Source organism: Callorhinchus milii, unplaced genomic scaffold (assembly GCF_018977255.1).
Source record: "Callorhinchus milii isolate IMCB2004 unplaced genomic scaffold, IMCB_Cmil_1.0 Scaffold1, whole genome shotgun sequence".
Classification (NCBI taxonomy): domain Eukaryota; kingdom Metazoa; phylum Chordata; class Chondrichthyes; order Chimaeriformes; family Callorhinchidae; genus Callorhinchus; species Callorhinchus milii.
Window position 1 is genome coordinate 82,439,680 of NW_024704742.1, and position 27,007 is coordinate 82,466,686.

Consider the following 27,007-nt stretch of genomic DNA (forward strand, 5'->3'; position numbering starts at 1 on the left):
AAATAAGCATTTGATGTGATCAAATGCTAGGATAATAATTATTATTATTATTCAAAAACACTTATTATAGCATCAAACAAACTGTGCAGAACAGAGCAAAAGTGTAAGTCAGGAGAAAAATGCAGCTTGATGTGCTACTCTTCTGAGCAAAGTTTTCTCCTACCCATGAGTCAGATCAATCTTTCTGCAGGGATCAATATTCTTTTAGCTGTATTAGCAACTGAGATATTCCTGCTAATCCATAAAATTCATAGAAATGCTTCAAGCAATGTTCTTTGGATAACCCTGATGCAGCCAGTGCTCAGTCACCTCACAATAAAAAGCCGGCCTCACCTGTCGCTCAAGCTCACTTGCTTGGGTGCATTTCATCAATTCTTATCAACCTGGTCACTGAATGAAGGCAGTAGTTTTATCTCTCTGGGAAAGGAAGAAAGGTTGAGGATAAGAACAAAGATGGACATTGTCTGCCTTGCCCTGCATTCAGCCATACCTGCCGTTCACTGGTCATTGGAGCAGCCCTGTCTGACCACAGTCTCAACAGTCTGATCGCCTTGTTACTCCCCTAAGGGGGAGGGGTGTGGAGATGAACGACCTGCGATGGTGAAGCATAGAAAACTGAGCATCAAAATAAAGAATCTTTTATTTCTGGAAATGTAAGAACAGCTATTTATCAGTAAAGTGGTGGTTTAAGAGTTCTTACAAATCCTGTGTTAAAAGCATAAATGCTACTGGATTTCTCCTCCAGCATTTTACATAGTCTTATTTCCCTTTGATTATTTTTCTGAAAAGCTCTAATTATGCATCTTTACTGACAGATTTTCTGAATTGCATATCACCAAAATGAAATTCCTAGTTAGAAATATCTTGCTTGAGTTGATATATTGCATTTGCATGCAGCAGTAAACTAGGTGTATGAAGGTACATGTGACATAATTTTCATGTTCCCTTGTAAAGCAGAGGGAATGCAAGCCTACGCTGCCGAATAACACTGAACTAGCCTTTTCCTATTAATACAGCAGTAACACTTTTTGCAATCTTATTGCAGTTTCGATGTTAGTTCTTTTAAAAGAAAGTTGCAGATGTTGATAAAAGATCCATAATTGTCTTCTCTCTTAACTATCAACAGATCTCTGTCCTGGGACGACAACAGAATGTACCTTGAAGGAAGGTAGGCTTTGAATATTACTTTCTATTTTTTTTCACATTTATGTGTATCACAACACATATTCTGGTTCCCTTTCGAGTTTGGACTCAAAACAAATTTCCCTTGTTTGAGGATTACCTGCCAGTGTTTTATAAATCTTGAATTCACTGACATGAAGTATCTTATTTTATGTGCTATGATCCAGGTGAAGCTGCCTCTATATAAACAGTCTTAAGTAATGGTGTTTTGAAGCCAAATGCTGGGTTGAGATTAGAGGTTTATTGATGCTTTACAAGAATCACCTCAGTCACCAAATGGCTTTTTCTTGACTTGTTCCAAGATAGAAGTTTCCCTTTCCAACACTGAGCTGTAAAGCGTTGTGAGATGTTTTGTTGTGATAAAGTGCTGATAAAAAAAGCTTTTCTCTTTCACAAAGGTTGAACCCGCATAAGATCATGGCACTATGAAGGGGGTATTATTGGCTCTCGCAGAGTCAATCACATTGGGATTTTTTTTATCTCTTGCTGCTGGCCTTTTATTTAAACATTCCACCCAGTGTCCCCGAAACTTACAATCAGTCCAGTCATGAGAGCTGCCACAGGAGGAAGCGTGAGAAGCCAGTTAAATGAACAAACGGGTCGGTGCATCACTTTGAATTTATTAGTGTTTTGTTTGTACCTGGGCTCTGATGGTGGTAATGAGCCATGAAGTGTGTGTCTTATCGGTGATTGCTCCATGTTGTCACATCAAGGATTTTTCCTCCATTATTGTAACCTGTTATCCAATCAAGACAAAATGCAGCATTGACTTTTTTTTAAAAGAAAATAATTGCTAAATCTTTTGCCTGATGAATCTTGTTGCTAACTGTCCATATTTCTATTTGATGGAGCTCACTGTACCTCACACTGCCACTTGCTCACATATGACTGGATGCTCGTGAAAAGAGCAAATTCGGTAATGCTCTCATTTTTGTTTGATGCTGTTGAATTATTTATATTTTGTGGCATCTACACAAAAGAGCAACCCATTGCTTCTAATGAGATATTCTCTACTGCATCTTTAGTCGAATAACACAAAACAAATATCAGTCACACATTGGTGTCTCATGCTCCCAGCGCCTTGCGACGTCCTCCCAACGTGAAAGGCGCTATACAAATGTAATCTTGTTGTTGTTGTTGTTCTCAGTCAAAATAGACACCAGCTTGTGATTCATATGCATCAAGACAACAACAACAAGAACTTGCATTTATATTCTGTGAAGCGCTTTGAGACGTCTAGAAGACGTGGAAAGCACAATATCAAATGCAACGATTATTATTGTACAGCGCCCTCCATGCCAGGCAGCATCCCAGAGCGCTTAACAATGGTGGAGCTCGATGCCGAGCCGGCACGGGAAGGACTTCAGGTACAACCTGAAAATGGGGAAAGATGGGACAAGGAGAAGGGATTAAGGGAGGGAGTTCCATAGCTTGGGGGTGCAGTGTCTGAAGGCACGGCCGCCGATGGTGGAGCGGAGGATTCAAGGGACAAGTAGGAGGCTGGAGCCAGTAGAGCAGAGGCTATGAGTGCTATGTGGGGAGAGGAGGTTAGAGAGATAGAGGGGTGCCAAGGCATGGAGGAATTTAACACTAAAGTGAGGATCTTGAAGTCGATCCTCTCTGTGATCAGGAGCCAATGGAGTTTGGCAAGGACCTGGGTAATCGAGGTGCAGAATGCAGACGGTGAGAATGCAGGAGGTAGAATTTTGGATGAGTTGAATTTTGTGAATAGTGGAGGATGGGAGACCGGTGAGGAGGGCATTTGAGTAGTCCAGCCTAGAGGTGACGAAAGGCATGAGCAAGGGTTTCGGCAGCTTGTGAAGTGAGGTATTATCAGAGAAGGACAATCTGGCAGAGGTGGAGGAAAGTGGTCCTGGCCAGGGACCAGATGTGGGGCAGGAAGGTTAACTGGGGAACAAACCTGACGCCTAAGTCGCGCATGAGTTCAGAGAGTCTTAAGGACAGATCGGGTAGGTTGAGGAGGTCGGAACCACAGGAGAGAAGGCGTCGACGGGAGCCAAAGAGTACGGCTTCTGTGTTGTTGATGTTTTAACTGCAAGAAGTTTGTGCTCATCCAGGCCTTGATGTCTGTCAGACAAGCTGACAGAACATCAGAGAAATAAAGTTCGCAACTGGAGGAGGAGAAGTAGAGTCAAGTGTTATCCGCATACATGTGGAAGTTAACCCTGTGTTTGTGGATGACATCACCGAGAGGGAGCATATAGATGAGGAAGAGAAGGGGGTCAAGGATGGAGCCTTGGGATACCCCGCAGGTGACCAGGTGGATGTGAGAAGAAAAACCATTTGCAGAAAAGTAGTGTTGGTGGTTTGTAACGTAGTGCTCGAACCATGCGAGTGCGATCCCACTGAGGTGGATGATGGAGGACAGGTAGAGAAGGAGGATAGGGTGATCGACTGTGTCACAATGCGGTGGAGAGGTTCAGAAGGATGAGGAAGCAGAGGTAGCCCTGGTCATAGATAGAGAGGACATTAGGACATTGTTTGTGACTTTCACGAGCGCTGACTCTGTACTGTGGGCAGTGCGGAAACCGGACTGGAGGGGTTTCAGTAGGGAGTGGAGGGAGAAGTGTGCGCAAAGTTGGTTAGCAACAAATAAAGAGCACAAATAAGCTGAAACTGAGTGAAGGATTTCGACACAATCTCACACATCACCAAAATGTCTTGACTGCATCACATCAATAAGCATTAGCCTTTTATATAACTAATATTTGAATAAACGGGTGTTCTTACTTTGTGAATGGGAAAAAGGGGATCTATTCTAGATTGCTCATGATCAGCAATGAATTATTGTTGTAGCATAACAGATTTTGTCAATGCCACAGTGAGATCTTTAAATTGACATTTTTCTTGTGTAGGAAAGGAGGGGGAGTCAATTCAGCCCATCAAATCTGTTCCACCTGTTTATTCTGGTATAATATGACTATAAAAATATAACAGCTAACTTATTCAGAAGATCAAAAAAGTTTAACTCATGAATTGTTTCATTTTCAAATTCATTAGGAATTCACAAAGTAAATGGCTGGTCTCATCATTTCAGATTGGTGAGCAATGACTTGCTCAGTTTTGCATACTTATTTTTGTTTACTCTTTGCTTTCCAGCCCCTCAGTATCTGCTGCCCCTTTCACTGTGATGAGTTTGGGTCTATGCCTTCCCTGTAGCTGATGCCAGTCATATTCTATAGTCACACCAATCTTGATGTGCCTTGGCTTGGTGGACTATATCAGCGATTCCAAGTCAAGAATTGAAAAAAACTCTTTCAAGGAAGCTGCAGGAGTCCAAATAATGAAGTTGTGGCTCTAATTTGGCAGCAGTCCATAATTAATAGGACTGAGTATAGCAGTACCAATCACAATGTCCTTTCACCTCTGGGATGTTGGCCTGAATGAAGTACAGAATGGTGAGATGAAAGCTCTTTCTTACATTGGGATAAGCCGAGGCAGCACAAAAGGAGGGCACAGATTCAGGGGTTCTGAAGAGCAATTTCAAGTTAGACAATACAATGTACCATATTTCTTTACCCCAAGGGTAATTAATAACTGGAACAGGTTGCCAGGAAGGTGGTCTGAAGCCAGGACACTGGATTCATTTAAGAAACAGCTTGATTTCTCCGATAAATACCTCTCTCCGAAAACCGCTGAAACCCTGATCCTGCCTTTGTCACCTCTCAGCTGGATTATTCTAAAGTCCTCCTCGCCGGTCTCCCATCCACGACCATCCATAAAATCCAGATCATTCAAAACTCTGCCACCCGCATTCTCACCTACACCAAACTCCGCTCCCCAATTACCTCAGTCCTTGCCAGACTGCACTGGCTGCCTGTCGCAGAGAGGATTGACGTCAAGATCCTCAACCTTGTATTCAAAACTCTCCACTCCTCTGCACCTCCGTACCTCTCTGACCTCCTCTCTCCTCAAAACAGTACCCATTACCTTTGTTTCTCCGGGTCTGGCCTCCTCCTCGTCCCCCGAGTCCTCCGCTCCACCCTTGGCGGCCGTGCCTTCAGCCACTATGCCGTTCGGCTTGGAGGGCGCTATATAAATCCAAGTTGTTGTTGTTGTTGATGCTGTAACAAGTGGACAGTAGGGTGAGGATTCAGGAAGGGTAACATTAAGTGGCTTGAAAGGCTGTCTTCATCCAAAGCTCTGTGCAGCCCCGACCAAGTCAGTGAATTCCGGATCCCTCCCTCCCTGCAGCAGCTTCCCTCTTTGACCACAAATCTACCTTTCTGTTTGTTCCTGACTATAGTAAACGGACTGTGTGCACAGGAGCTTGGATCCATTAAATAATTATTTAGATATGTGTCTTGTAAGACACAAGATTAACTTGCATCACACAAGAGAGATGAGAATGACCATTGTGCCTTTCACCCTTCCCTGTCTTGTCTTAAACTACAAGTGTCCAAGCAAAAGTTGGTGTCCGCCACAATCAGTCAGAGAATGCGTAGTCAGAGTTACCCTTTCAGCTAAGGTTGGAGTTAAAGTCTATCATCGGTACACAGCGCAAGCAATCTAACCTGCATCTTAACACTGCTTTGCCCACAAAAATATTCTGTGAAACACTTTGAGACATCTCGAAAACGTGGATAAAATGCTATATCAAATGCAAGGATTATTATTATTATTATCTATAGATCTGCATCCGACTCAGGAACTCTCAAGCTGATACGAGGGGAAAAGTGATTAATTTTGTAGTACTCCGAGCAGTCCATTGTGTATATCTGTAGCTGGGAGACTGCTTCTGCATGTCACGGGCTGCAGAGTTCTGGATGATCTGCAAGCCTCAGTGCAAATGGAGGACTGCCTTTTTAATGCAGTTTGTTAAAATGGAAATCTTGTCCTTTTCTTGGATGCGTTTGGGTTTTATATAGTGTGAATGAACAGCATTTCAGGGGTTTCATAGATGAAAAATTATTACAGAGTCGAGGATTTGATTTTTGGGGGGAGGGGGAGGGAAGAGGGTGCTAAGTTTGCTGCCTCATTAGCACCAGCTGGTAAGCAGTGCTGGCATGCCTGACAGTCTGTGCTTGGCACCCACTAGGTTTAATTCTCCTGTGGGTGTCTTATGTAAATAGGATCAAGACGGCGATTAATTGCCACCTGCTCCCATTTGTCTTTGTATGCCGCTCTGGAGAAGCCGTGAGGATGATAAGAACAGCCATGCAGCACTTATAACTTGATTTTTCAAAAGAAATTCCTCCACCACGCACAATCAAAACACACAGGCATAATTTTGTTCTCGGTGGAATACGAATCTAATATTTCCATATATTTTGGACCATCCCTTCTACACTGCAGTCATCTCTCGCCTTCCTCAAAATAAAGTACCATCTATCCCTCTAACTCTCTAACTACCTGCTCATCTCTTTCCTTGTCCAGTGCCAATAATAATAATCTTTGCATTTGATTTTGCGCCTTATTGCATCTCAAAGTGCTTCACAGAATATACTGTAAAGTGAATTGACTGTATATTTTGTGGGTGAAGTGTGCAGTGTAAAATAAGATTATTCTATTATCTACGGTACGTTAAATTGAAAGTTATCACTAATACCATCTTGTAATGGCAGACTTTATGACCCTTATGTATTACTTATAAATCATGATTAGAACCCAAGATCAGAGGAAAAGTGAGGAATAAGAAGTGCTTTTTTGTCTCAACGAATCTGCACCAGACCGCACAAAATATTCACCACTGAATTGGGGCACTCCCCAATTTATGGACCTCCTGAGAGAGGTTAATGACTACATATATAACATTCAAGCGTACACAATTCTGCAGAACATCTCTCTGCCTCTTTCCCCTCCCCCACCATCCTCCCAACCCCATCCTGCCCCAACAATCATTGACCCCTCCATTCCCGCCATCAGCCTCCACCCCCTCAACCCACTCTTCCTCCCCCCGGCCCTAAGGTACAGCTCCAAAATATCAACCCTGAACCTTGTCTTCGGATTGTCTTCATTACTCCATACAGTGTAATTGATTGGTTATTATGATTACTGACAACTTAAATATTGTTGCACTTCATGATGTGCCTGAGCTTCTCCTACATTGCAGCAGCTAAGAGATCTTTTACGTTTCTTTTGTAAGCACAAATCATAATGGGTTTGGGTAATTATTATTTACAACATCTTGCTCTTCATACTTCAGGGACAAATCAGCTATCATTTCAATATATGCTAAGGACATGCCACAATCGCTAAACATATGGAAGTTTACTGAAGGTTAAAAACACAGAAGAGAAAAACAGGCATGGTTTTGAACATCGTCAAATATAGGGACTGCATGTGGTTGTCAATGAATGTGTGAAATATTAAATACATTTCATGCCTGTAAATGTTGTGGTCTCTGTCACTGCACATTGACGTTTATTTTGCTGCTGAGTTAACAACCTATGTGCAAATTTTGCAGTTTGGGTTAATCATAGCGCAATGAAGGACATCTCCAATTTGCTCTGTGCACTTGCATTTGTACAACCTTAATCATAATTAATTAATTATTAATTAATCTTACCGGCAAATTAGATCCTGAGGCTTTACTAAGTTGACCTTCTTAAAGGGAAAGATCAGCTTGAAATTAACCTGTTTATCTAGGAATGCAATAATGAGGTAGCATCATCTGCTGGAAATATTCTTATCACTGCACACTCAACTGCAAACTGTTCAGAATTAAGGATCTACTTTCTGAGCTGAGTTAGCTGATCACAGCTGGGAAAACTAACAGAGGCGCTCTCACCTCTGAGTCAAAAGGCTGTGGGTTCAAACCTCACATTGGGACTTTGAACTCATAATTTAGGCTGGCGCTTTCCTATTGCAATCCTGGGGTATGTTGCAATGACTATGTGCTGTCCTTCAGTTGAGATGTTAAACCGAGGTCCCATCTGTCTGATCAAGTGGACATTGATCCCCTACCTACCTGCCCGTACCCTCCGTTCCTCTGGCTCCGGTCTGCTCCACGTCCCCCGCCCCAACCGCCCCACCATCGGTGGTCGGGCCTTCAGCCTCTCAGCCCCGAGGCTCTGGAACTCCATCCCCCAGTGCCTTCGCCGCCTCCTCCCTTTCCTCCTTCAAGGCCGGTCTCAAAACCTTTCTCTTTGACCGTGCCTTCAGCTCCCCTCTCGACTCTCTTCCCCCTCCTCGCTCCCTCCCTTCCCTCCCCTCACCCTGACCATTTCCCCCCTGCTCGGGTCATGACCCAACTGTGCAGCGCCTTGGGACGTCCTCCTGACGTGAAAGGCGCTTTATAAATGGAATCTTGTTGTTGTTGTTGTTGTTAAAGATCCCACTGTACTACTCGGAAAGAGAAGGGAGTTTCTCACAACAATCCCCTAGATAAAATTGATCGATCACTTTATGGCTGTCTGTGGGTCATTGCTGTGCATAACTTGGCTGTTACATTCACCTACAAATACACAGTTATTTCACTTTACAGGTAAATCTTGAGGTATTGAAGCTTTGAGGTATTCCCCTAACATGAAAGGTGCTATATTAAATGTAAGGAATATTATTATTTATAAAATGCATGTGTGGTCATAGGATGAAGACGAACATTGGGTTCAACTGTGATGTCTATGTAGATAATGATAATATAATAATTTTTGCATTTGATATATCGCCTCTCAAAGGACTTCACAGAATATACTGTAAAGTGAATTGATTGTACAGTTTGTGGGCGAAATACAGCTGCAAATTGGACACAGCAGTGTCCCACAAACAGTCATGGATTTCATAATCAAATTACTATCATACTATCAGATTACCTGCTTAAACTCTCCAGACGTAAACATATAGAAGGAGAGCTAGGGCATGTTATTAAATAATAATAATAATCCTTGAATTTGATATAGCGCATTTCACGTCGGGAGGACATCCCAAATCGCTTCACAGAATACACTGTAAAGTGAATTTACTGTATATTTGTGGGCGAACGCGGCAGCCAATTGCGCACAGCAATGTCCCACAAACAGTCATAGATTGAAAATGACCAATCTATTATTGTTTTTGGTTGTTGGAGGGATTATTAGGCGTGTGGAGTAAGGAAACTTGCCCAAGGTTTTGCCCTGCCTGGAATTGAACTCAGGTCTCTCACTTGCAAAGCGAGTGCTCTAACCACTGAGCTACAGGACTCCACTGAAAATTAGTTTGTATGTGCCATTCCTTAGCATGATTTATTGCTTTCATGTAGAAGAAAAAAAGCAACTCAATTAAATCTAGCCTTGAAAAGCAGCTGGCACAGACATTACATTAATCCCATTTCCATTGTTTCGACTCAGCCTTACTATGTGAGGTGACAAGCTGTTGTCTACCCGATCACAGGGAAACTGGTGAGTGTTGGAGTTTTTTTTCCACATTTCAGTGCAACTAAGTTTCTGGCAATGATCATAGGAATTACAATCGAGACAAGTGTCATAAGTGAGTGGAGAAGAAAACAAAATTGTTAGCCATGTTTGAGTGAAGGTGGCTGCAATCATCCACCTTCTCTCTCTATATTGTGTTTTTCCTTGATTGGGTAACTTGACTTATTGCAGATCTATTTGGCACCTGCATACAATTCGTTGTTTCTTTGATGTGATCGCAGTTCTTCCTGTGACAGGTACTACAAGAATGCTTGTCTGGGGGGATGTCTATTTGCATTTTGTTAGGCTTGATATGCCTTCTCCCTTGTTTCTGAAATCTGCAATACAAAAGAAAAATTATAAAGGATTTTCATGACCAAATATAACTTTGACAGAGAAGTGAAAGGCTTTTATTTGTTCCTTCTCCATATCAATATGCTTCTCCATCATACAAACCTATTCACTATTTTCCACACTGCATTCATAAACTTCGTTCACGCTCTCAGTGCATACAAGCCTCATTGCTCTCCCAGTGGCAACGTCTGAATAATTCCATTCTTTATCCTCTGTCTATTGATAGCCTCGGCTTTGTTTGCGGTCCTGATCTCAAAAGGAGTTCTCACATTATCTCCATTGCAGCAATTGCTTCCATAATGACTTGGTTTTCATTTTCAGTCTAAATAATTGTACAGTATTCTCTGCACCATTCTTAACTCTTCAAAATCCCCTCAAAATTTGAACACTGTACCTATACTATTTCCCTTACACCTGGCAGGAAGCTGGAAAAGGCTTGTCATTTGTCTAATAGATAATATCAAGGCTAATCTGGAACTCTCTCCCTCAATGCCTCCGCATTGCCCCACCCCCCTCCCCATCTTCAAATCCCGCCTAAAGACCTTCATTTTTGATCGTGCTTATGTGCTCTCCACATGGCTCAGCGTCAGATTCTCTCAGGATTCCATCAATAATCCCTCAAGAAAAAAACAATAATAATTTGGTCACTCAATCCATGACTGTTTGTGGGACACTGCTGTGCTCAATTGGCTGCCACGTTCACCCACAAAATATACAGTCAATTCACTTTACAATATATTCTGTGAAATGCTTTGAGACGTCTCGAAGACATGAAAAGCACTTTATCAAATGCAAGGATTATTATTTATTAGCTATAGGCAGTGCAAAACTTTGACATTGAAGATGCAGAAGGTTTGTTGTATAGTTTTGAGGTTGTGATACGAGCCAGAGAGGGTGTAATGTGTCAACACAGTTAGGATGGGAAAAGAGAATGGCACATTTGGAACTCTGGAAGAAAGATACAAGGTGCATGGGAATTGGTATATTGCATTGGAATGCGAACATTCTTCACCGTAGGGAAGCCTTGCTAATTACCTGATCGTGGACACGCTGCTGTAAGGAGCGATCAAAGGCTTGGCATCATGCCTTGGACCCTCATCAGCATTGATAGCTCATCTGGCAGTCAGATCTCTCCTTGCATCTCTTGGCTCGAGTAATCGCATAGTGAATGGAAGAAAGGCCCTATTTCAGTTTGATATAGTGGTTTCACTAAAAAAATCAATAGGCTTTAAATCTGGGCATCTCTCAAGATTGACATTTTGTAAAATTTTAGTATGTTCTTCCAAACGCTTGGATCAATTTGCATTAATAAAGAAGTGTAAATTCAGGTTGAACTTCAGTGCTTCTCAACTGCCCGTATTTTCAACAGATTCCAATGGCTATGTGAGCTGAGACAACTTTATTACTGTACTGTACAAGAATAATGCAGAGCCAAGTCTGAAATCTACTAATTAATGTTTTAATTGTAGCTTGAAGTGTTTGGGGGCATTTTTTAAGGTGGAACGAATGGATTGCAATTCTCTTTATAAAGACATCCAGTAACACTGACTGTTCTTCCTCTCCCCCTCTTCTTATGCCAATGACATTGAGATTGTTGCATTTGATATAGCAGCTTTCATATCAGGAGGATTTTTCAAAGCACTTAACAAAGTTTACTGTCGAATGTAGTTATAATAATAATTTGTGCATTTGATGCAGAGCCTTATCACGTCTTCGAGATGTCTCAAAGCTCTTCACAGAATATATTGTAAAGTGAATTGACTATATATTTTGTGGGCAAAACCCAGCAGCCAATTGCATACATCAGTGTCCCACATACAGTAGTGGATTGAGAGACCTTATTGTTATTACTTATTTATGTATTTTGAAGGATTTATTACCCACGCGAATCAACTAACAACCAGTTTCCTACTTCCTGCTAGGTCAACAGAGATATGTGGAGTAAGGAAACTTGCCTAATGTTTCATTAACATTTAGTTATTGTAATTTGTAGGCAAACAAGGCTACCAACTTGCGTACTGCAATGTCCCACAAACAAGACATGAAGTGAATGATCATTTTTTTTCTGCGGGATTGTTGGCCAGGACACCAGAAGAAACTTCCTTTTTGGAAACTTCCATGGCATTTTTAATGTCTTCCCAAACAGGCAGAGGGGACCTTAGTTCAATGTCTCATGCGAGGGACGGCATCTCAGACAATGCAACATTCACCCAGCACTGTGTGAAATGCTAACCTAGACTGTGAGTTCAAAATCTCAGTGTGCGGCTGAACCCACAATCTTCTGACTCAGAGGTGAGAGTGTTACTGACTGAGATACAATTAGCTCTGTCCAAACATTAAACTTTCACTTTGTGTCTTATGACACTTTCAAGCCATCATCAACATATTGGAATTAAATAAACAGCCAGCATGTGATTAATAACACTGGGAATTAAAAAGCAAATCACTTCTTAGGCTGCGATAGTCCAAACTCCTGCTTCATTACCACGTATCATTACATTATTCATTATTCACTAGTTCATTACTTTCGGTGATACAAATGTAGCCTGTTACTTTGAAACTTAACTCTCCATTATTGCTACAAGTAAGAGAAATAAAAGTATAAAGAACTCAAATAAGCAGAAGTATCGCAAAATGTCAACACATCAAAGTGTAATAGTTGATTTGCTTTTATGAGTCTTTTTCTGTCCATTTGGTGACCTCTTGAAGCTAGAGGTCCTACTTTGTGGTTTAAAAAACAGCTTCCAGCTTAATTTGTGATAATGCTTGAGGGGTTAGTCAATTACCTCATTTTTATAAAAACTGCTGAAGAATACCAGGGTGTAGGTCTGCGGAGGATGGCTGACACTGATAGATGGCAGGGAAAGGCATTCAAAATTAATAACTCACAGATAAATAAAACATAATGAAGCAGGGACATTGGTGCAGTACTCAAAGAGCATATTAACTTGCATACCATTGTGAAAATAAATCTTAGTGAGGTAAGACATTACAAACATCAGCACTTACCAAAATTGACCAACATACAACCGAAGGAAAAGACTGAAGGATATATGTGGTAATTTTGTGGATATACTCAGAGTCCAGATATTTTGTTAAGACAGATGCCTAATTGTTTGGCTTATGAAGAAACAATATAGGGTCAGTTTAGGTTAGAACTGTCATGAAGAACTATAGAAGTGTTTGTTCAGTGTTTGACTAAAATGGTGCCCTGTGCTGTCATCTGAAACTCAACATGAAAGAGAACATAAAGCAGGGAATCATCTGACAGCTTCTTTCTGAGTTTGTGAAGTTTTTTGGCAACTTTTTATTATTGACCATTTTGGTTTCTTCATTGTGCCTCCAAAAATGCTGTGATATGCTACATAGCTTCCAGAGTGGAGAGACGCAACCCAATGGAACCTGTCCTGTCATTCTGCTGGTGTCACTGGCTGCGATCAATGGAGGAATTCAAACCATTCCTGGCAAACAGACTGGATCTGGTAGAAAGTGCAGAACACCACTGATCAGTCATAAGTCTGCTGGGATGCAGTTGAATTGGGCACAGCCTGTGATACCTTATTGAATAAGTGTTTAAGAACTCAATAAATAAAGGAACATTCAATACCTAGTTGGATTAGGGTTGGCCCATTACTCTACTTGATAAGTGACAGGACTGTGCACCTCAGTAGATCAAGTACAGAGTGACGAATAAGGCCCATTAAATTGGTTTTGAAGTCTTGTGCATCATTTAGTCGATGCACACCTCATGACTTTGTAGGTACAAGTCAGGTCCAATGTCTATTGTCCTAATAAACAGGCAGAGGATCTAATGTCTATGAGTCATTGACGTCTATCATAGATGGATGGTAAAAGTGAGCAAAATTTTAGTTTTCAGAATTGAGAAAGGGGGCTCGTAACCAACTCTTGCACCAGAGCCCCTGGGGCCTTATTACCCACTGAAGCTGTGGTTGAATGACACATCATTGAGTACAGTGCCTCTCTGCACACTTATTGTGTACATCTTAAAAACTAAGATGAAAATGTATGCCTTTCGACTGACTTTAGTTTGTGTTTTGAAGCTCTTTCATTGCTAAATAATCACATTCCACATTTCGCCCGGAGGAAGATAATAGATACATCACTTCTGTTATCATGCATTTTTTGCCAGAAATCCCTTTACAATGTGCTTGCGATGATGCTGGGATCCCACCGGTTACCCATTTAAATTAGGTGTTTAATATTTATTTTGCTGCAGAGAATAACTAAAGAGTGCTTCGGGGGCACTGCGAAGCATGATGCATCGGTGGTCACACCCACATGACTGTACTATTAAGGAGATTGTTATCGGAACTGCAAACTGGTTCTTCTATTGTATAGATCCTCTGAAATCAGCACCACAGATAGGTATTTCATTAACTGCAGCTAAGCTAATACCTGAATGCTAATGATTATAGCTAAGGAGACTCACAGTGGTCACCCTCAGTGCATTAGGAGATAGTTTGGAAACTTTGACTCAGAAAGTACTTTCAATAAATTTGAATTACAGCTTATCAATGCTGTGACATGTTATGTCTTGTACTCGGGTTGCTGTGGAGCTAAATTAGTTGCACTATCTAGGGAGAAAGAATAAATCTTCTGCCACGATCCAGAAATGAATGTTACAGTAAAAAGAGAGTGAGCCCTTCTCCACTGTTGTGTGTGATGCCTGCTGATGGGAAAAGAGATCCATCTGGTAAAAACACTTAATAAGAAATAACTGTAATAGAAAGTCAATTTATGGCCTTAACATTTGACACTGCTTTGATTTAAAACATTCAAAGTCTCTCTCTCTCTCTCTTGCTCTTTTATATATTTTTAATTCCGGTTTCAAAATCATTGAGTATCAAAAGCTTCTGTTATATTATGGCTCTGGTACAAAGAACAGTCAAAGGCAATAAAGTTCAAACTTTGACACAGAAGCAACCTCAATGTCCAAAGCATCTTTTTTTTTTAAAAAATGGTTGTTTTTACCTTTGCAGTGACAAGTCTGTCACTAAGCAGTGGTTGGCTATCATGTTGTGGTGATGTACTTGGATGTACTGTTAACATTCATAACTGCACAGACAATAACATCAACTCCCTTCGCTGATTTAATACTGTAGATTTCCATCCCATTAAATGCTGTACAACAATTGCCAATTGTTAAGTTCTCCAAGACGCTACCCGGTGTGAAGGGCACTATATAAGTGCTAAAATAAAATTTGTTTTCGTTAAACTATTCAATCAGTCGAAGGCCATATTTCAATTAAAACTGTAACTCATGGCAAAAATCTAATTAATATGTGGATTATAACAACAGAATCATTAGCAGAGAAAATAGATCATTTGATAATCGTGTAATAATAGTAATCCTTGCATATGATACAGCACCATATCACATATTTGAGATGTCTCAAAGCACTTCACAGAAGTTACTGTAAAGTGAATTGACTCTAAATTTTGTGGGTGGAACTCAGCAGCAAATTGAGCACAGCAGTGTCCCACAAACAATGTGGATCGAATGACCAAATTATAATTTTTGTTTTAAGGGATTATTATCCGAAAGTGATCTGCCAATCGACTAACAACCAGGTTTCTACTTACTGCTAGGTAAACAAGGGCATGTGGAGTAAAGAAATTTCTCTTAAGATTTCGCCCTGCCCGAGAATCAAACCTAGGTCCTCTCGCTTGCACGACAAGTGCTTTATCCAATATGCTGTGGGTCTTTGGTTTGTATCAGGTCAGGAGATGGCATTGCATCTTGACACAGGAAGACATCTGCCCACAACAGCTTTAGCATGCCCTCCTGACCTGAAAGGCGCTAAACCAAATGCAAGAATTATTATTATTATTATCTGATGTTAGAAATTGTTCCCGTTTGTTACTCATACACTTTGCTTTGCTTTTCATCCCATGGTTGGTTCCGCAAATACTGAATGAAGTACCTTAACCTCTCATGTGTCCCTTACATGCTGAGTGGGACATTTAGTTCTGGCCCTGTGTGACTGCAGTGTGGAGAGAAACAGCTGCACTTAAAACGATTCACTCCAACACATATAACTTGAAGAGAGCATTGAAACATTTGTCAGCATTGTCTCTGAAAGATGTGTGTAAGAATATGAAATGATTCAATAAAATGGACATCAATAGGCTGTTTAAGCTTTTTGGTGAGCCCAAGGGAGCATAAATATAAGCAGATCTACTAGAGAGTTTAGGAGGATCGTCATGCAGCAGGTGGTGAGAATGTGATATTCAGCCATGGAAACTATGGTTATAGAATCATAGAATCATAGAATATTACAGCACAGAAGGAGGCCATTTGGCCCATCATGCCTGTGCCAGCTCTTTGGAAGAGCTACCCAACCAGTCCCACTCCACTGCTCTATACTTATAAAGTCAAGGAACTCATATGCTTTTTTGACAGCTCTATCAACCTGTCCTGCCAGCTTCAAAGACCTGTGCATGTGAATCCCCAGGTCTCTCTGCTCCTGAACCCCCTTTAAAACTGTATCATCTAGTGTATATTGCCTCTCCTCATTCTTCCTCCCAAAATGTTCACCCTACACTTCTCTGCATTAAATTTCATCTGGCATGTGTCTGCCCATTTCACCAGTTTCCTCCAGTTTGAAAACCAACCATTCACAACTTCCTCTACTTTATGTCTCCCAGCCAGTTTGTATCCATGCTGCCACTGTCCCTTTTATCCCATGGGCTTCTATTTTGTTAACTTGTCTATCATGTGGGACCTTATCAAACAAAGTTAATTGGTTGAAGCAAATAGCATCAATCTATTTAAGAGGAAACTTGATACATACATGAGAGAGAATGGAATGGATGGGGAAGGGGAATTGGAGGGATGGGGGGAATACATACGAGAGAAAGAAATACATGCGGGAGAAGGTAATAGAGTGGTATAAGAAGAAAGGAATAAAAGGGAATAGGGAAAAGAGAATACGTCGGAAAAGGAAAGATATACCTATGAGGAATAGAAAGCCTTCAAGGTGGAATAAGCAGTAAGTTGAGACTCATGTAGAATATAAACACTGGCATGGATTAGTTGGATGGAACGGCATTTTACATGCTGTATAGTCTATGTAAATCTATGGAAGAAAGCAGCTTGTTAACATACTGTATCACTCTATGTAACTCTGTAACTTGCACCTTTGGGATCTTGTGTTGAAAGGTCTGCTGTGCTTCACGAGTAATTAATGAAGTGCTGCGATGGTTTTTGAAGGCAAATAGCAAAATCACACCTTTTGATTTGGCCTCCCCAGAGGATGCCAAATAATTTGAGCTTCATGTTGAGCTTATGACAGTGTTTACCCAATTAATGTGAAGAAGATTGAGCTTGTTTATCATTGAAGGAGCCATGAGACTGTGTTAGTGGTAGATAAGTCCTGTAGCTCAGTGGTTAGAGCACTCGCTTGGCAAGCGAGAGACCTGAGTTCAATTCCAGGCAGGGCAAAACCTTGGGCAAGTTTCCTTACTCCACACACTTAATAATAATCCCTCCAAAACCCAAAACAATAATAAATTGGTCATTTTCAATCTACGACTGTTTGTGGGACATTGCTGGGCGCAATTGGCTGCTGCGTTCGCCCACAAATATACAGTCAATTCACTTTACAGTGTGTTCTGTGAAGCGCTTTGGGACATCCTCCCAACGTGAAAAGCGCTATATCAAATGCAAGGATTATTATTATTATTATTATTATTATTATAGGGAAGGAGTATCACCAAAAGTTGCATCCTACCACCCCTTTTTAGAACTTTTGCATTTTTGTTGCTAAGGAGAGCACTAAAAAAGTAAATTAAACATAAATAGGGATTTAATGGAGCATTATCACATCACATACCACATTTTTGTCTCAATGGTTTGTATTTGCATAGCTCCCCCACAGCATATGCCACTGCTTTACTGACTTACTGAAGAGCCAAAGCTCGGTGAAAAAAAATCACATTTTAATATCTAGCTTTGAATGCAACAAGACTATTTTGCTATTTTATCCTAAGTTCTCCGAGACCCGACCCCATGTGATATATAAAGGCAAGTTGTTTTTGCAGTTGGGAAGTCAGTAAATTTACCAACTTTGGTAAATTAGCTTGTGTTTTTTGTAAAAAATAATTACATTTCCATTATATTCCAAGTCACTTTTTTCCCCACTAACTTTCCCCCTCCATCATTCCTTTTCAGCTGCATATCACTGTAGATAAGAAAATTCCAATGTTCCTGCTAATGGTGGTTTGAACCAACTACAGTACTTGGAAGTGAAGAATTGGAGCCTTAGGGAGAATTTGCAGTTAAACCTTCCACTGTGCGAAGGTGCCTAACTCCCAAGTCCTAACATCTAAAACTCACAGCATAGTACAGTGGGAGAAAGGAGTTTGTGCCAGTGTCGTAGCTAACAATTCCTCAGTTAAAATTGATCATTCACTTCATGGTTGTTTGTGGCACATTGCAGTTTGTAAATTGCCCTATAAAAATACAATCACCACACTTTACTGTAAGTCACGTGAAGCAATTTGAGGCCCTTTGATCACATGGTAAGGCACTAAATCAAAACGCATTATTATTATTATAATAAGTTTGAACTCAATCTGTGTTCTCCTCTGGAATGGTGCCACAGATTGGTGTGGCAAAGGGTTGAATCATCTTACTGGCACATTTTAAACCAAATCTGAATATAAAAGTATTTAAATGTACATAGAGCTCACACACATGAGGATCAGGCCATTATGGAGCCTTATCTTGCAGCGTACCTTTAACAATCTATTCTTTTTGCCATTGTTTCTCTTTACCAAATGGGTTGAACAGCCTGAAAAGAAATGGGACGAACTAGGGGAGCACATGCTTTATGACGTTTGATGTGCCGGAGCTCAACACTGCGATGATATCTGACTTCCTCATTATCTCAGAAAGAAAGGATGCAAAGAATCAGTCTGTACACTGCAAGAATATATCAAGTCTCTGTTTTGTTTCTTTCCTCTCTCTTCAGCCAGGCTGATCACTGAGGAGGCATAATCTGCTTATAGAAGATATTTGTCCTTTGTGGCTTAGCCTTTGCTACGCTTCTGAGCTTCAGCCATTTCATTCCACTCTCCCTGGCTGTCACCTCAGCATTTGACAGCCACTAGATCACATCTACAAACAATGTAGCTGGCTTTGGGATTTCGCAACCTGAGATGTCTTACCATATTTATGATGTGTTGCGGAACTGTTAGTAAGAACACGATGCTGTTGCTCAGGAAACCCCCAAAATGATAAATGTGCTGTGTGAAACCAATGACAGTACAAATAGATTATAGTCCTCAGAACCTTTTCACATTGTCATAAGGACTGAAATGTAATCAAAAGGTATATCCGTTTTGCCACATCTTCGGTTTACAGATTCACTACATTAACCCTGTGACAACCGCAAAGGGGATTTTGTCTCCCTTCCTTTTTTTCGATAAAACAAAAGCAAGAAAGCAAAGTTTTTTTCCATTAGGGAACTCTATATAAATGTTTGAATATGATGTACAGTATTTCATTGCTCATATTAGGAAATCCTCTGATGATTGATTGGTGGCATGGAGTCCCGTAGCGTAGTGGGTAGCACGCTTGCCTTGCAAGCGAGAGGATTTGGGTTCGATTCTTGGGTAGGGTGAAGCGCTCTGAGATGCTGTACAACATGGAGGATGCTATATAAATCCAAGTTGTTGTTGTTGTTGTTGTTGAAACCGTATGCAAGTTTCCTTACTTCACTTGCCTCTGTTTATCCAGCAGTTAGTAGGAACCTGGTTGTTAGTCTTCCCTCCTCTTCCTAGTCTATATGCTCCCTCTTGGGGATGTCATCCGTAGACATGGGGTACACTTCCACATATATACAGATGACACCTAATTCTATTTTTTCCACCTATTTTTTGCGACCCCCCAGTCCCCTGATGTTCTGTCAGCCTGTCTGTCAGACATCAGGAGCTGGATGAGCGCAAATTTTCTTCAGCTGAACGTTGACAAGACGGAAGCCATACACTTCGGCTCTCGTCAACATCTAAAATCACATGGTTCTCACCTCCTCCACCTACCCGACCTCACCCTAAAACTCTCAGAACCCGTACGCAACCTAGGCATCAGGTTCGACCCCTAATTATACTTCCTCCCCCCACATCCGGTCCCTCACCAGCACCGCCTTCTTTCACCTCCAACGTAGCGCCCGTCTCCGACAATACATCACTCCAAAAGCCGCCAAAACCTGGTCCATGCCTTTGTCACTTCTTGGCTGGACAATTAAAATGCCTTCCTTGCCAGTTTCCCCTCTACCAATCAGTCCTGGAGAATCTTGTAGCTCAGTGGTTAGAGCACTCGCCTGGCAAGCAAAAGACTTGGGTTCAATTCCAGGCAGGTCAGGGCAAAACCTTGGGCAGATTTCCTTACTCCACACTCCTAATAATAATCCCTCCTAAACAAAGCAATAATAAATTGGTCATTTTCAATCCACTACTGTTTGTGGGACACTGCTGTCCGCAATTGGCTGCCGCATTTTGCCCACAAATATACAGTCAATTCACTTTACAGCATATTCTGTGAAGCGCTTTGAGACGTTGAGAAGACGTGAAAAGTGCTATATTAAATGCAAGGATTATTATTATTTATTATTATTATCACAAAATCCAGGTCATCCAGAACTCTGCAGCCCGTATTCTTACCTGCACCAAAGTCTGCTCCCTGATAACCCCAGACCTTGCCAGACTGCACTGGCTGCCTATCCCAGAGAGGATCAACTTCAAGATTCTCACCCTTGTATTCAAATCCCTCCACTCCTCTGCACCCCCTACCTCTCTGACCTCCTTTCTCATCACAGTAGTGCCCGTTGGCTTCACTCCACCGGGTCTGACCTCCTCCTTGTCCCCCGAGTCCTCCGCTCCATCCTCAGCGGCCGTGCCTTCAGCCATTATGCCCCGAGGCTCTGGAACTCCCTTCCTCACTCCTTCGCCTCGGCCCCTCTCTTCCTATTTTCAGGTATCGGCTGAAGACCTTTCTTTTCGACCGCGCCTTTGGTCATCTTCCTCCCCCTCCCCCTGGCTCGGCCCCGGGATCCATTACTGTGAAGCGCTCTGAGACGCCGTCCATCGTGGAGGGTGCTATATAAATCCAAGTTGTTGTTGTTGTTTTGTAGTCGATCGGCGGATCGCTTTTCTGGGGGTAATAATCCCTTCAGAAAAAATAATAATAATAAAATAATAATAATTTGGGTATCTGATAGTATATTAATAATTTGGTCTCTCGATCCATTACTGTATGTGGAACACTGATGCATGCAATTGGCTGCTGGGTATCGCCTACAGAATACACAGTCAATTCATTTTATTGTGTATTCTGTGCAGTGCTTTGAGACCTCTCGAAAATGTGATAAGTTGCTATATCAAATGCAAAGATTATGATTTTTTTTGATGAAATCTTAACTGGATGTTCTGTGCAGAGCCCGGAGGCACAAGGTCCCAACTTTGTCTGCGTTGAGTCAATGATCTCAGTCTAAAGTGCTACGTTTCGAAGCGAGGTTAGAAGAAAATCAGCTTGGGTCTCACGATCGTCTCATGATCGCCTCGTGATTAATAAACATTGGCGCCTGCACGTGCATGAAGATCAGTTGAGGGGTGGATTGAGCTCAATAAGGGAGAACACACACGCTCACTCTATGCTGGACACTGTCCAGACTTACAGATGAAGATTGTGCTGCAAATTGGATTGCTCGTGTCCAGGAAACCAAATCCCAACACCAGAGGTCTTCAAGAGAGACGTTGTGAATACTGAGTAGCACTAAACTCTTTATAAAGCTGTCATCCTTCAGTCCTGTGGTTCATATCAAAACAAGGATCACAATTCATGCAGATTTTATGTAGATTTTTCTACAGAATTGTAAACGTATTGCATTATTTGACCTTTTGACTCTGAAGAGACGATTTTGGCAAATTTGCAAGTTTGCAGAGGATTACCAAATGCCAGAAACAGGAAAGCTACAGGAGAGGCTACACTGATGACACCAATCGTATTGCAGTTAATTATCTATACAGTGAATTGATGGCAGCTGAAAATAAACAGGTTTTCGATTGCAATAATCATACTACAGCAACAGCCAATTATATAGAGCATATCAATATAGCGCCTTTTACTTTGGGTGGATGTCCCAAGCTGCTGGACAGTCAAAGGTTTGAGATTGGGATCAGGAGAGGTGGGGGGCAAGGGGGTGGGGTTGGCAGGCTGACCAAGGATATGGTCAAAGAGAAAGCTCTTGAGACGAAGAAGGCAAGTAAGGGGGCGAGGCAGAGGGACTACAGGATGGAGGTCCAGAGGGTGGAGGCAGAAAGGCCAAAGGCCCAACCACCAAAGCTTGAGAGGGCAGTGTGGGGGATATGCAGAAGGTCAGTGGCCATTGAGGGGAGTGAGTGGGCATGTTGGTAAGGTATAGAAGCTTTACAGGACGGTAGGAGACCATTCAATCACTTGTGACTGTATTGGTGCAAGCTCCTCCATTGTTGCTATCTGCTCTAATCCCACTCCCCTCTTCTTTCTCCATTCCCTTTAATTTTTTATCTCTCAAATGCTTATCCAATTTCCTTTTATAATGCTGCTGCAATCATTTACAGTAAGGCATCCTACATTTTAACAACATTGTAAGTCTTTCTTTTGATTTCTCCCTTGATCTGTTTTTGCTTCTGACTATCAATAGAAATCACTATCTATATTTACCCAATGAAATAAAACCATAATTTTGAATAGCTCTATCTTATTTCCCCTCATCTTCTCTGCTCTAGTGAATTCAGTCTCAATTTTAATGGCTCTTCATATAACTGTCATACAGTAGGTTTTCCCAATCGCAATTATAAATGACCTTGAATAGGAGTTGACCGAAGCTCCTAAAAACAAAGAAAACAAGGACCTATTACAGTAACCATGGCATCTGAAGAAGGAAATCTCACTGGCAATTACCCTCCTCACTCACTTGCTAGCTTGCCATGTGTTGAAAATGAACTGAACTTCTCGGTCTTCGGATCATAGCAAAAGTCACCTCTGAATGTAGCATTGGTGTGCAGCACACAGGAAATAACATCTGTAACGCAAGAGAAGGCAGATAGATTTCTGCATGGATTCTGTGCAATCGCAACCTTGATCAGTGGTTGCTCTTGATCACGTCTTGTTATGAGACAGGTGGGAATATTATGGACCCTACCCCTGTAACTATTGCCTTATAATGGTACTTCTCTTGGTACTTGCCAAAAATTTAAGCTGGATTTGTGAGTTAATGAATCTTGCAGTCTGTCAGTCAGTTTAGTGTTTCATGTCAATAGTTCATCTGAATGAGTTATCGTATGAATTCACCATGTGCTTTCATCATAATAATGCCTTTTGGACATCCTCTTGATTTACTCCTAATATAAACTAATAGTAAAACAACAATAATAATCATTGCATTTAATATAGCATGTAGAATGTTAGAGGGTCTCTGTAAAGTAGTTTAATAATAATAATCCTTGCATTTGATGTAGCGCTTTTCAAGACTTCTAGACGTCTCAAAGCACTTTAGAGAATATACTGTAAAGTGAATTGACTGTATACTTGTGGGCCAAACGCCGCAGCCAATTGCACACAGCAGTGTCCCACAAACAGTCGTGGATTGAGTGACCAAATTATTATTTTATTTCTTTTTTTCTTGAGGGATTATTTTCAAGCATGCAGAATAAGGAAACTTATCCAAGGTTTTGTCCTGCCGGGAATCAAACCCAGATCTCTTGATTGCTCCGAAGCTCTACCTTAAACAATGACCTGAACATCCAGACACTGAGCTATCACCCACAGCCTTCTGGCCAGAAGACAACTGTGCTACCAACCAAGCCAAATTGACAAGCTAATGAATGATTTACAATCTCTCTGAAGTCAGAACGACATTCAAGTCTGTGCAGCCCCAAATTCAATCCAGTACATTTTTTTAACCATTAATGCAGATGTGTCTCAAAAATTGTGGAGGTTTAAAAAAATTCGGATCTGTTTTACATGCTCAATTCAAAAGCCTTCTTTAGTGTTAAAGAAAGTGATAATCCCATAAAGCTGCTATTTTGTCCATATGAATAGTTTGGTAACGATTTACTGTAAGCTCTCACAGAATCCAATGCTTTAAAAGATGTCTGATGGTTGAATTATTTTACAGGCCCTGTTAGTTCCATAAACAGTGGTGGTAGGTCATTCACAAGTATCACACACACATGCCAGTTTGGAAAACAATTATCGTGGTCAACATTTATCTGTAACTGAAACTGTTATGATAATGTCATTGACTGTAGATTTATGACTTCTCAATTAAAACTAAACTGGACATCTTTTAAATCTCATTTCATGGACTATGCCCTCGAACCAATTGAACCATTATCCCTGCTATGTGAGTATGTGTATCACGCTTACATTTCAAAACTTGCTACCCTGAGAAATGGGGAGGTTACAAAGTACGGATTTGTATTAGATTTACTACTAATACAAATCACCTCTTAAGGCAAATGTTTAAGGAAATGACATGTTTGCTACTTCAGCACTTCAGTAATTTTCAATGGTAAAGGCCAAATGTCCTTAGATACAATTTTTAGGTTGTTAGGGAATAATAATAATAATCCTTGCATTTGATATAGCTTCTTATCACGTCTTCGAGACATCCCAAAGCATTTCACGGAATATACTATAAAGTGAATTGACTGTATATTCTGTGGGCGAAATATGGCAGCTGTTTGAGCTCAATAGTGTCCCACAAACAGTCGTGGATTGAAGTGACCAATTTATTATTCAATTATTCTTATACTTATAGTTATTCAGTAATTATTCATATACTGTCATTCAAAGACACTTACAGTGCAAAAAGAGACAAGGAGGCCATTCAACCTGTCGAGTCTGTATCAGCTTTTGGAGCAAGCTGACTATTCAATTTCATTGCCCTTCCCTATCCTCACACCACTTCAAGCCTCTAACGTTTATATACTGTCTACTTCTTTCTTGAAACCCCACATGGACTCTGCCACTGCCACTTTAGCTGCCAGGGCAAACCATGTCTCAACAACTTTCTGCGTGAGAATATCCTAAGCTTTCCTTTTGCTCTTCTTGTGACTATCTTATATGTATGTCCCCTCGTCATTGACTCTGCTACCAGTGGAGATAGCTTCTCCTCATTGACCCTGTCAAAACATCTCATAATTTTATATACCTCTATCAGGTCCCCACCTCGATCTTCTCTGTTCCAATGAAAACAGATCCAACATCTCCAAACTCCCCTCATAACTTTAGCCCCTCATCTATGCAATCATTTGAAGGCCTTAACCTGCTTACTAAATGGTGATATTCAAAACTGAACACACCCCTCCAGTCGTGGCCTAACCAATGATTTATAAAAACTTATTATTATTTGTTTTACTTTTGTACACTATGTCGCTGTGTATAAAATGCAGAATACCATTAGCTTTTGCCAGTCCTTTCCACTTGCACTGCAACTCTCAAGGACTTATGCATTTGCACTCCCTAGGCTTTTTACTGATCTATGCCTTGAAAGATACTGCCATTTAATAAAAATGAATTACCTCACATTCTGCTTCATTAAACTTCATCTGCCACTGATCAGCCATTGCTCTCATCCATTTAAGTCCTTCCTGCACTACTGCTCATTACAGCTCCAAAGTTATATTTACTGATGTAGCCATAATCAGTAAAATCTCTAAGCCTGACTAGTAACAAAAAACATGGCCTTGTGGTCAGGATGAACACAAATCTATATAAATTAGAGAGCATGGGGCACTGATTTTCATATCCGTAAACTGCAGCCATTCACAAATAATGAGTTAAAACTTAGTCAATTTGCTAGTATATTGAAGTCAGACAAGAATATTGAGTTATCAAGTTGCCCAGCCTTGATTGCCTTGACATTCTGCGATAGATCCTGCAAGTGATATTTGAGATGGCGATGCAAAGCCAAAACCTAGACACAATGCTACAACAATTCACAGAAACCATATTGAAGTTACAAGATGATAGTGGGGAAGATTTCTTATGATCCATGGAGTGAATAACTAATTTAGTTGGGGGTATTGTTGGCAGGACACTGGGAAAAACTCCTTTCCCTTTTTGAATAGTAGCATGGAATCTTTAATATCCACCTGAACAGGCACACAGGACTGCGGTTTAATATCTCATCCAAAGGACAGAATCTTCTTTAATGCAGTATGCCCCCAGCACTGCATTGAATTAACAGACTAGACTACATGAGGTCCAAGTGAAGAGTAAATCGAGACATAAGGGAANTTTTTCTCCAAGAGTACTCCCAGGCTTTTAAGTGGCTAAAACATGGGTTATAACAGACCACTGATGTTGATGATGTTGCTATACTTCATCTTGAAGTTGCTTTTCTGGAAGTTCTTAAAATAACTGATAGAAAAGAAAATTAAAGCTAATACTATTTTCAATAATTTGCCAAACTCTGGACACTCTTAAATGCTGTGTGAATCATGTTTGCCTACAAAATACACATTCACAACATATCTGATGTAGTGCTGATAACTTAGAAAGCGCTTCACAAGTTATTGTTGCCAAATTTAGTATTTTAATGGTAATAATAATAATCATTGCATTTGATATAGAGCTTTATCATGCCGTTGAGAAAATCTCAGTAAGGAGTTGTCTGTTGATGCATGCAATAAATTAGAACAATTAGAAATGTGTCAGTTTGAGCCTAAAGCCTCTGCGGTTCATCCTGATTGCTACATTCTCATTCGTGTAAACAAGGACTTTACCCTGTGTTTTGGCAAGATAATAGGAACTAGTTTCCTGTCTGGATTTATATTATGAGCCAAAAGATATATTGCGAACAGAAGCAAATCAAGCTTCTGATGATGTTAGGATCTATAAGAGCAAAGTAAGTAGTGCAGCCTGCATTGATACTGTACCACATGATTTATACTGCAGTGCAAGGACACTCTACTTTCACTGAATATTACAAGCAAACAAAATACTTTGCTACATCTTATGTAATGATACCTATTACTCATCTAGATTTATGAGCCATATATTGTGTATTATCGTGTACTTGAGAGACCAAATGCAATATTTACAAAAC

General features: G+C 40.8%; 1 long non-coding RNA gene across 1 annotated transcript in view; it reads left to right on the forward strand.

Annotated features, from left to right (window-relative positions):
• LOC121849785 overlaps positions 1-27,007 on the forward strand; it is a 211,549-nt gene that overhangs the window by 108,366 nt on the left and 76,176 nt on the right. Inside the window, exon 2 of the long non-coding RNA XR_006085344.1 lies at positions 1,127-1,168. This is a non-coding gene — a long non-coding RNA (uncharacterized LOC121849785). The remainder of the gene's footprint in view (positions 1-1,126; positions 1,169-27,007) is intronic.